This window comes from Crocuta crocuta, unplaced genomic scaffold (assembly GCF_008692635.1).
Source record: "Crocuta crocuta isolate KB4526 unplaced genomic scaffold, BGI_CrCroc_1.0 scaffold172, whole genome shotgun sequence".
Lineage (NCBI taxonomy): Eukaryota > Metazoa > Chordata > Mammalia > Carnivora > Hyaenidae > Crocuta > Crocuta crocuta.
Window position 1 is genome coordinate 3,871,331 of NW_027528872.1, and position 11,657 is coordinate 3,882,987.

Below are 11,657 nucleotides of genomic sequence, written 5' to 3' on the forward strand. Positions count from 1 at the left end.
AACTCTAAAAGAGAACCAGATGATGGTGCAAGTCTCTCAGCTACCTAGATCTTATGACCTAGCAGTTCCAATAGTAATCAGTGTCTTTGATAGATGTTTACGGAGTTTCGAGTAAGACCCAATGAGAGAATCATGGCATAGAACCCTTAGAATTTAAAGTAAGGCTGTTTATTTTCTGCTAATAATGACAAAAAGCAGTTATTGGTTTGCTAGTATGCTCTGTAGAAACTGAGTGCCTGACCATGAGACAGGACATAACTATGTGATCTGAAGCATTCATTATAAGCTGGGTATTGTCTGATCTACTAGATCATAAAATTGGACATGTTCACTGTGTTAAGTGGAAGTGGTGGTTCTGGAATGCACAAATAAGTTACATGAACAGGTGGCTTCAGCTCCCATGGTATCTACTCCTACTCCTTTGCCACCACGCCCTCAATCCATAGCTACAGCCTCATGGAGTATTTTTTTGGATGACCAATTAACAAAATAATTACAGGCCCAATTTAAAATGAATCTGCACATGGGGCGCCTGGGTGGCTCAGTGGGTTAAGCGTCCGACTTCGGCTCAGGTCATGATCTCGCGGTTCGTGGGTTCGAGCCCTGCATCTGAGAGCTCAGAGCTTGGAGCCTGTCTTCAGATTCTGTATCTCCCTCTCTCTCTGACCCTCCACTGCTCACGCTGTCTCTTTCTCTCTCTCTAAAAATAAACAAAACATTAAAAAAATTTTAAAATGAGTCTGCACAGTATACTGGCCACGGCTAAAAATGGATTGCTCCTGCTGGCAATGCAATCATTCAAGAATGCCCTGAAAAACTATGGTGAAGGAAAATCCCCTCAGTGGGCAGAGTATCTGGAAATACATCTAATTGCTCTCTGTGTGGAAGGAAAGATGCCTTGAGGTAGGACTCTACACTGATTTATGGAAAGTTACTAATAGTTTGTTCAGCTGATCAGGTACTTGGAAAGACAAGATTGGAAAACCGGTAACAAAGAGATTTGGAGGACAGGAAAGTGGATTGATCTTTCGCATGAGAGCATGAAGATGGCTTCCCACTAGAGGCCATCTGCTGTGGAGGAGGTACTCAACAACCAACTGGATTAGATGCCCCATCTTGTGAATGCCATTCAGCTTCCTTGTTCGGTTACTTTGGTGCTTGCTCAATAGACCCATGAAAAATAGTTACCTCTGTGGCAAGATGAACGTTATTTATGGGTGCAACAACATGCCTTTTCCTCATCAAGGATGCTCTGGCTGCCACCACTGCCGAATGACACGTGCCAACAGGAAAAGGCAACATTCAGTCCCCAATATGGCAGCATTACTTAGGAAAGCATTACCACCTGATGACAGGTTAACTGCATTACATGCCTTACATCACGGAAGGGCGATGGTTTGTTTTCATAAGAATAGACACAGATTTACCTTCTTTACCAGTAAAGCTGATGCCAGTATCATTATTCATGGACAAAGAGAAAACCTTATTTGTTGTTGTGGCATTACTGTCAACATACTCTCCAATGAGAGAAAATATTTTACAGTGAAGAGAAAGTGGCAATGAGCTCATGGATCAGATTTCAAAGGCCTTACCTCATCACCTACAAGCTTGGTAGAATGATGAAATGGCCTGCTAATGGGTCATTTATGAAACCAACTGGGGACAAGGTTTTGTAAGGCTAAGATGTCCTAGAGCATGACCAGGTCATGTCTAAGAGCATGACGAAAAAGCATTGTATAGTGCCATAAATAACTTACTTAAGACTTTTTGCTTTCTATTTATGCATCATTAGGCTTAATGGGATTGAGATCACAATGCCCAATGCAGAAACATTCTCACCATGAAAAATGGTTAAATTGGAAGCTGAGACCTCCTAGTGGCCATTTGGGGCCTTCTAAGTCTAGAGGAGATTCACTCTACTAGCTGGGATAAATGGTTTGAATTAGCAAATGGAAATATGTTTTTTTTTTTCTTCTATATAATGGGGACAAGGAAGACTTTATCTGGAACTCAGGGTACTCATTAGGGTGCTCTTCACTATTTCCATGCACAGATGTATTGGTCATGTGAGATGTGGTAATCCAGTAAAAACAGTAGTATTTAGGATAGAACAAAGAGTAAAGATATTATGTTTGGGAAAACATGGTTTGTGCAAGAAGGGAGAATCAAACATGGAATAAGGGAAGATAAAGAAGAACCTGTACTCCTGGATTTTATTTGGAGTTATCACCTGTGTGTGTGTGTGTGTGTGTGTGTGTGTGTGTGTGTGTGTTAGCTCTGTCTTCTGAAAGTATAGAGAAGCAGTGGCACCAAAGAACAAGGAGTATGCTTAGTATCCAGCTCTTGGTTTCTAAATGTCATTCCTCACTAGAAGTTACAGTTGCATAAGGAAATGTGCCTGTGATTCCCTATCTGAGGCAAGGAAAGCACAAGGTGAACCTGACACATCTATTGTGCCATTAAGCAAGGAAGTGCTCAAAGATTAATGGTATATGTTAAAAGGACACAGGAACTGACATGAAGGAGTTTCCAGTGACCAAACTTGGGACAATTTGAGCATTAGAAAGATGGGAATGATACAACAAATGGAACAAAATAATTTACAAGATACTTTTTTTTTTAAAGGAGAGATTGAGAGGGGCGCCTGGGTGGCTTAGTCGGTTAAGCGTCCGACTTTCGCTCGGGTCATGATCTCGCGGTTCGTGGGTTCGAGCCCCGTGTCGGGCACTGTGCTGACTGCCAGCTCAGAGCCTGGAGCCTGTTTCGGTCTGTGACTCCCTCTCTCTCTGAACCTCCCCTGCTCACGCTGTCTCTCTCTCTCTCTCCTAGAAATAAATAAAACATTTAAAAAAAAAATAAAGGAGAGATTGAGAAGGAAATATAGGAAAAGGAAGTGCTTTTCTTTATAAAGGAACACTGGCTGGTAAATTCTGAGAGTGTGGTGTTTAAAATACAGGAAACTGTGGAACTTTCTCCATTTAATAAAGGGCAGCTACAAAAAACACACAGCTAACATCCTACTTAACGATAAATTAAAAACTCAATTTCGCTTAAGATGGGGCAAGACAAAGACCTCACTTTCATTACTTCTATTCAACCTTGTACTAGAGGTCCTAGCCATTGCAATAAGACAATAAAAATAGATAAAAGGTATCAAATAAGATACCTATTTGATAGGAAGGTAGAGGTGACTTAATGAAATCTAGAAAACAGTTCCTAGAACTAATAAGTGAATTTAGCAAAGTCTCAAGAGATAAGGTTAATATGCAAAAATCAATTGTAGCAAATCAGTGGAAGATAACATTTTTAAATGGTTTCATTTATTGCAACAATAAAGAGCCTGAAATATTTAGGGACAAATATAACAAAAGCTGAGAGAAATTAAAGAAGACTGACATACAAATGGAAAGGCTTCCTGTGTTCATGTCCCAGAAGGCTCGGTATTGTCAGTATTACAATTCTCCCCAAAGAGATCTCCAGAGTCAACACAATCCCAATTAAAATCCCAGCAGGCTATTTTGTAGAAATTGGCAAACTAAATTTTAGATGAAAAAACAAAGTGCCTAGGATAACCAAAGCAATATTTAAAACAAACAAAATTAGAAGACTTATAGCACCTAATTTTAAGACTTAGCAGAAACCTTCAAAAATCAAGCTAATTTAGTATTGGCAAAATGGCATCTAATTCAATTGATTTTCAACACAAATACAAAGGAAATTCACTGGAGAAAAGAAAGTCTTTTAAAGAAATGATGCTGTAATATAACTGGGGTTCCTGGCTGGCTCAGTTGGAAGAGCATGCAACATTTGGTCTCGGGTCCTGAGTTTGAGCCCCATGCTGGGTGTGGAGATTATTTAAATAAATAAAACTTAAAAAGAGAGAGAGAGAGAGAGAGACAGAGAGAGAAAAAAGGGACATCTAGGTAGTTCAGTCATTGTGTGCCTAACTCTTGATTTCGGCTCAGGTCATGAACTCGCGGTTCATGAATTCAAGCCCTATGTCAGGCTCTGCACTGACAGTGCAAAGCCTGCTTGGTATTGTCTGTCTTCTTCTCTCTGGCTCTCTCTCTGTTTTTCTCTTAAAAATAAGTAACCATAATTAAAAAATTAAGAATGAGAAATAAATGATAGTGTAATGACTGAATATCCACATGAGAAAAAATGAACACCATTACTTTTCACCATAAATGAAAAGAAACTTTAATGTACCATATATCTAAATACAAAACTATAACTAAAAACTTTCTAAGAGAAAACATATGAGAAAATCTTTGTAACCCTAGCCCAGGCAAATGTTTTAGATACTAAATGGTAGGATACTAAAAACGCAAAGCATAAAAGAAAAAAATTGATAAATTAGACTTTACAAAAAAAACTTTTTGCTTTTTGAAAGAGCAAACAAAATACTGACTTGAAGAAAATATTGACATTATATATATAAGACAAAGTACCTATAGTCAGAATATAAAATGAACTCCTGAAATCTGATAATTAAGAATAGAAGCAATGTGGGAAAAAAAAGTGAAAGATTTGAACAAAGACTTACTTCACAAAAGAAGATATATGACTGGGCAATAATCAAATCAAAAGCTACTCAACACCATGACTCATCAGGGAAATGCAAATTAAAGTCACCATTAGATATGGGCACACACCCACCTACAATGAAGAGGATCTACCGACCTGTCCCCACCACGTAAGGTGTGCATGTGGAGCTACTGGAACTTTCATACACCACTGCTGGTGATGTAAGATGGCACATCCATACCGGAAAACAGTTTGCAGATTTAGAAGTGTAAACATATACCTACCATATGGCCCAGTCATTCCATTCCAAGGTATTTTCCCAAGAGATAGACCAACTTATGCTAGGACAAAGGCTTGTACCAGAATATTCTCAACAGCTTTATGTGCAATGGCCCCAAACTGGAAACAACCCAAATGCTCAACTACAGATGAACAGACAACTAACTTGTGGTACATTACACAAGAGAATAATACCCAGCAATAAAAAGGAGCAATGATGAATCTCAAAACCATTATGCTAAACAAAAGAAGCCAGGCAAAAGATGAAGTGTTTAGGGCATGATTCCATTTATGGATAACTTTAGAAAAAGCAAACTAATCTGTAGTGACAGAAGCAGATCAGTGATTGCCTAGAGTTTGGAAAATGAGGAAACTTTTGGGGGTGATGAAAATTGTTCATTATCTTATTGTGGTGATGGCTTCATCAGGGTATACACAGGCCAAAGGTCACCAAAGTATAATGTTAGCTGGCAAAGAATGCCAGCTGACAAATATAGAAGGAATGATAGAATCACAAAATCACTATTTTGTAACTCCTCCATGTAATGTCTGCATAAGGAGTTACACAGGCAAAGAACATCAGTCAATACTCCACTAATTGAGTGAGAGAGATTTACTTGGTCTCAAGGTATCACTACACAGACTACTTTTTACTTAGAAAGGACACCACATGCCTTTACAATGGAGCACACTGAAGGATGCTAACTTAATCAAGGAGTCAAGCTTGGCATTACTCACAGACATAAACCATCTCCTACATGGTCTCCTTACCCAGAGTGCTTAAGATGAATAGCATAATGGGAAAACAGTCAGACAAATATAGAATGTGGAACTCATTGTAGGTCCACAGGTCTGGACTCTATACAGAACTCGATATAATGGAGAATAGAAGGAAATGCTAAGGAATACCTAGGTTGATGGAAATTAAAGAGACATATGGCCAGATTCAATACATAAATTTTGAATGGATCCTAAATCAAAGGTGAAAAACCAGCTTGGAAAATTTGAATATCACAAGGTATTATTGAATCAATGTTAATTTTCCTAGCTGTGGTAATGGTGACGCAGTTGTATAAAAAATGTTTCTTGGAAATGTATGTTGAAATATTTAGGAGTGAAGTGTCATAACAAGTGTGACGTAGACACATGTGCACATACACATGCACAGAACATGAATTTAGCAAGACTTTTTAACAGTTGGTGAATGTTAGTCGAGGGATATAGTGGTGCTCAGTGCACATTAAACATTTTCAAGAGAAAAACAACAAAACAAATTTATTCAGTAATTCCAACCACCACCAGTAGCTGATGTTATCTGAAAAGGACACAACTTAAATGTAATGACACAGAAAGGTTCAAAGTAGGGGGCAAAAGAAGATAAATTAGGCATAAACTAATTTTTTATAGTTGCCATGTAGCTTCTTTAATGTCATCCAAAAGAATTTTTTTTTTCAATGAAAAAGTAGTATTAGTCACAAAGTCAATACACAGTAATAGAGAAAGCAATTCTCCAGGAAGATGAAACCATTTAAAAAATTTTTTTTTAATTTTAATTTTTGAGAGAAAGAGAGGCAGAGGATGAGCGGGGGAGTGGCGAGAGAGAGAGGGAGACACAGAATGTGAAGCCGGCTCCAGGCTGAGCCATCAGCACAGGACCTGATGCAGGGCTCAACCGCAGGAACTGTGAGATCATGCCTTGAGCTGCAGTTGGCTGCTTAACTGACGGAGCCACCAGGTGCCCTGAGATGAAACCATTTTGATCGTGTAGGCGAATGTATGCTAACGGAAACACGATTTGCTCCTACCTTCCATAAGGAGAGATGCTCCTGCAGCACGTTCGGTCTCTGTCGCCTGACTCACTCAGCCCGTGGGAGTAACTTGTCTGACTGTCACAATGGCACTGAAAGATGCCACGTGTAGTTCACTTTGCCCTTGCCTTCTCCCTCTTGGAAGTGAGCTGTCCTCAGGGGCTCTGCTCCTTGTAGCGGGGGTCGCCCTGGTCTAGAGCTGCCTGCAGCTGGAGGGGGGATGCCTGCCCCTTCTGGGGTTTGTGTGCAGGCTCTTTTGGTTCTCAAATCAAGATCTGTCTGAGCCTTATCAGCAATGATGATGACACTTTGTCCTGCTTCTTTACTTCTTGTTTTATTTCTCAATATAATCAGGCTCAGGCAGGAAAGAGGGTGTTATTTATTGGAGACCACTTCAAAAACCCCAATAGCACACAATCACAGAGCCCTAAATATATACAGAAAGAGTAAAAATGTACAGAACTATGAGGAAAAATTGAGAAATCCATAGTCATGTGGGGAAGCTTAGAACGGCGTAGGTAACAAGTTTGATCTAAATGAAGAATACAGGGGTGCCTGGGTGGCTCAGTCGGTTAAGCATCTGATTTTGCCTCAGGTCGTGATCTCATGGTTCGTTGGTTCAAGCCCCGCATCAGGCTCTGTGCTGACCACCAGCTCAGAGCCTGGAGCCTGTTTCAGATTCTTTGTCTCCCTCTCTCTCTGACCCTCCCCTGCTCTCTCTCTCTCTCTCTCTTTTTCTCTTTCTCAGAAATAAATAAAACATTAAAAAAATTTAAAAAAATAAATAAATGAAGAATACAGAACTTGGCTCCCAATAATTAGAGAACATACATTCTTTCAAGAATTCTATAATATTTATAAAATTTTATCATGTACTAGGCCACAAAGCAAGTTGCAACAAATTTTAAAAATCCAGTTTAATTTTTTTTAGTTTTTTAAAAAAATGTTTTATTTTATTTTTTAGAGAGAGACAGAGCATGAGCAGGAGAGGGGCAGAGAGAGAGGGAGACACAGAATCTGAAGCAGGTAACTGAGCTGTCATAAGAGAGTCTAACACAGGGCTCGAACTCTCAAACCATGAGATCATGACCTGAGCTGAAGTTGGATGCTTAACTGGCTGAGCCACCCAGGCACCCCTAAAAAATCCACTTTATTTAATTAGAACAGATTCTCCAAGTTCAATGTAATTAAGTATGAAGTTAATAACTATAAAACCGACAAACATAACTATTCCCTTGCATCTGGACAACTGAAGCACACTTCTAAATAATTCACAGTTTGCACAAATCATAATGGTGTTAGAAAATATTTATAACAACAAAAATGAAAAGAACAGCAACCAAACCCGTGAGGCGCAGGCAATCGCTAAAAGAAAATGTGTTGTAAGACTGAAAATCAAGAGTTAACTGTTCAGTTCAAGAAGCTGAAAAGTAATATAGAGGAAACTCCTCCTCCTTTCAAATCAGAGGTTTTGATGGAATTCCTAAGATGATCCTATTTATGTGGAAGGATAAAGGGCCAAGGATAGCTCTGACGATTTTAGAGAATAAGGAGGGTAAGCGGACTCTACCAAACAGAAAGATAAAAGATCAAAGCTCCACATGACTGAAACTGTGTCATATTGGTGCAGCTAGAGAGAGATAGACGAGGGATCCTCAGGCTCTGGCCTGTGTACCAAATCCAGCCCACTGCCCATTTTGGAAATCAAGTTTTCTTGGAGCACGGCCCCACTTGCCAGCTCCTTCTGCAGTACAAAAGTGGGGTGGAGTTATGTGGGAGACTCTAAGGCTCACAAACCATAAAATATTAACTATCTGGCTCTTTACAGAAAAATTTTGCTGACCCGTGAAAGGAAATAAAAGACCAATGGCAAATGGCATTTCAGTACAATTGTGAAAGAGTGAAATATTCAGTTAGTGGATTTGGATCAACTGATTATACATATGGGAAAAAATAAAAGTAGATCTCTTCTTTACACATTACCAAAAAAAATATATTGTAGAAAGATTAAAGACCGAAATATGAAAAGTAAAGCTCTCAAAGTTGTAGATAAAAATGTATGCAATATCTCCTGAACTTGTGAGGGCGAGGAATCTGTTAAATAATACATGAAAATCTTCAACTGCAAAGGAAAAGATTGATAAATTTGATTATATTCAAAGTGGAAACTCCTGTACAATAGAAAACTTCATATACCAAGTTAAAAGACCAGCCACATGCAGGGAAGAGAGATTCACAATGTGTATGGCAGAAAAAAAGGTTAGTTTCCAGAATATATAAAAAATTATAAATCCAGTGCCCCTGAGTGGCATAGTTGATTGAGCATCAGACCTCAGCTTAGGTCGACCTCACGGTTTGTGAGTTCAAGCCCCACATAGGCTCACTGCTGTCAGTGCAAAGCCTGCTTTGGATCTCTGTCCCCCTCTCTCTCTGCCTCTTCCCTGCTCATGTCTTCCCTCTCTCTCAAAAATAAATAAAGCATTAAAAAAAGAATTATAAATCATTAAGAAAAAAGACAAACAATGGAAAAGTAGACAAAGGCTATTTTGGAATGGGCAATTCACAGAATTCACAGAATCCTAGGTGGGTTACACAAAGATTTTTATCTCATTAGCAATCAGGAAAATGAAAATAACAGTAAGATATAATTTCATCAGTTAGATTACATTGAGTGTTGTTGACAAGATGTAGGGAAATCAGCAGGTTTTATTCATTGCTGGTAGTAGTATGTAACAGTGTGACCGGTTAGGAGAACAACTTAGTAATACTTGGTAAAGGTGAAGACGCACAAACCCTGTGACGTCCCCTTTCCAGGAATCTTCTCTTGAGAGCCGATTGCCCAAGGGCCCAAGGAGACATGTATAAGCATGTCTAAGGCAGCTTCATTAAGAACAGAAAAAATTAGGGGCTCCTGGGTGACTCAGTTGGTTGAGAATCTGACTTTGTCTCAGGTCATGATCTCATGGTTCATGAGTTCAAGCCCCACGTTGGGCTCTGTGCTGACAGCTCAGAGCCTAGAGCCTATTTCAGATTCTGTGTCTTCCTTTCCCTTTGAGCGCCCCCCCCCACTCATTTTCTGTCTTTCTCTGTCTCAAAAATAAATACATATTAAAAAAATTACTGAGAATTCAAAAAAATTACTGAGCATTCAAAGGATTTTATGTTTATGTGAATACATATATTGATATTTACTATATTCAAAATTGAAACTAAGAAAGTTTAGTATTTTGTTAACCATTTAAAAATAATAATAAACGCATTACACATTAACATAAATGACATATTTGTATTATCCAAGAAAGAAATGTTTGGTTTAATAGTAGATAGCTGGGTTTTCACATCTGCGTCCAATTTTTTGCAATATGTTGTCTTGGTTGAAGTATATGAAGAAAATCTTGCTTTATCCAGATATGTAGTTGGGAAGGGAGAAGTATTTTAATAGCTTTTTCATATAATTATGGCTATACTTTGATGCTACACTAAAATTTGATAAATGGTAGTTTCTTAAAAGTTAGCTGCAGTGTTAATGCTTAGGTTTTAATGTAACCTAAAGCCACGTTAATGCCTCAGACTGTTGGTCCCTCTTGCTCAGGAACAATTCTGGGTTTTTTTCCCCTTATATGTGATTTTGTAACATTAACCATTTGGAAAACATTGACTCACTGAGTTATGCAAATTTTCCAAATGTTGACACATTTCATTATAGAAGATCCAAGACAAGCCCCACACATTTGCTAATATCACCAACGATCACATCAGAAGTCATTAGGTATTGGGAAGCATTCATGCTTATAGCAGCAAATGCATATTTTTAAAAATCCTACTTTTGCTTGAAAGATCAAAGCTTACTGTTGGCTACAAACACTGTTAGATGCTTTCCTTAAAGAAGTAGGCTCACTTAATTTTTAAGAACATGTGCCCAATACCCAAGTCTGAGTAACCAGAGATTATCTATCAGTCATGCTTTCAAGTAAAAATGGTGGTATGTGGGGGGAAAGGGGTAGTTTAGCTTGCAACTCAAATGATCACGTAATGCTTTTTCCTGAGAAAACCATCATGCTTTGGTATGCAGTGGAATTGCTTTATGTGTACTTTGCATGTTAACACACAGAATATTTTTAGGAGCCTTTTTCTAAGCAGCCAGGAAGACAGCAGACATTCAGACTGAGAGTGCCTACCAAAAACAGCCAACCGTCTTTCAAAACAAGAAGAGGGTCCTGCTTGGAGAAGCTGGCAAGGAGAAGCTCCCGCAATACTACAAAAACATTGGTCTGGGCTTCAAGATGCCCAAGGAGGCCATTGAGGGCACCTATATTGACAAGAAATGCCCCTTGACTGGTAACATCTCCATCGGAGGGTGGATTCTGTCTGGTGTGGTGACCAAGATGAAGATGCAGAGGACCACTGTTATCTACCGAGACTACCTCCACTACATCCAAAAGTACAACCACTTTGAGAAATGCCACAAGAACATGTCTGTGCACTTCAGGGATGTCCAGATCAGCAACATCATCCTAGTGGGTGAGTGCTGGCCCTTGAGCAAGACTGTGTACTTCAATGTACTCAAAGTCACAAAGGCCGCAGGCCCCAAGAAACAATTCCAGAAGTCCTGAGGCTAGATGTCTGCCCACACCCCCGAAGAAAATAGTTATTTTCTCAGTCAAAAAAGAAAAGAAAAGAAAAGAAAGAATATTTTTAGGAAATGTTTATTTAAGGACTGAGACTTAATAAAATTAATAATTTGCACTGCTTCATCAGGGGCATTAACTGAAATGCTTTCTTACTTTCTTTGAGTGCACAGAGTGAAGCGCACAACTTCTAGTGCATAGTACTGTGTGATTCCATGGTCTTAATTTGTGCTAAGGCACCTGCTATTTTTCCTACCATTGCTTTTGTTCCATCAATGCAAATGTCAACACAAAGAAACATCATGAAAATAGTTTTGATCTTGTGCATCTCCTGAAACCGTCTTGAGGTCTTATACGCTGAGAATTGCTGCTGGAGGAAATGGGGGCACATGGCCAAATTTGCAATTCAGGAAGA

General features: G+C 39.0%; 1 pseudogene; it reads left to right on the forward strand.

Annotated features, from left to right (window-relative positions):
* The first annotated feature begins 10,711 nt into the window (after positions 1-10,711).
* Positions 10,712-11,227, forward strand: LOC144225345 (small ribosomal subunit protein uS17 pseudogene; annotated as a pseudogene).
* The last annotated feature ends 430 nt before the right edge of the window (positions 11,228-11,657 follow it).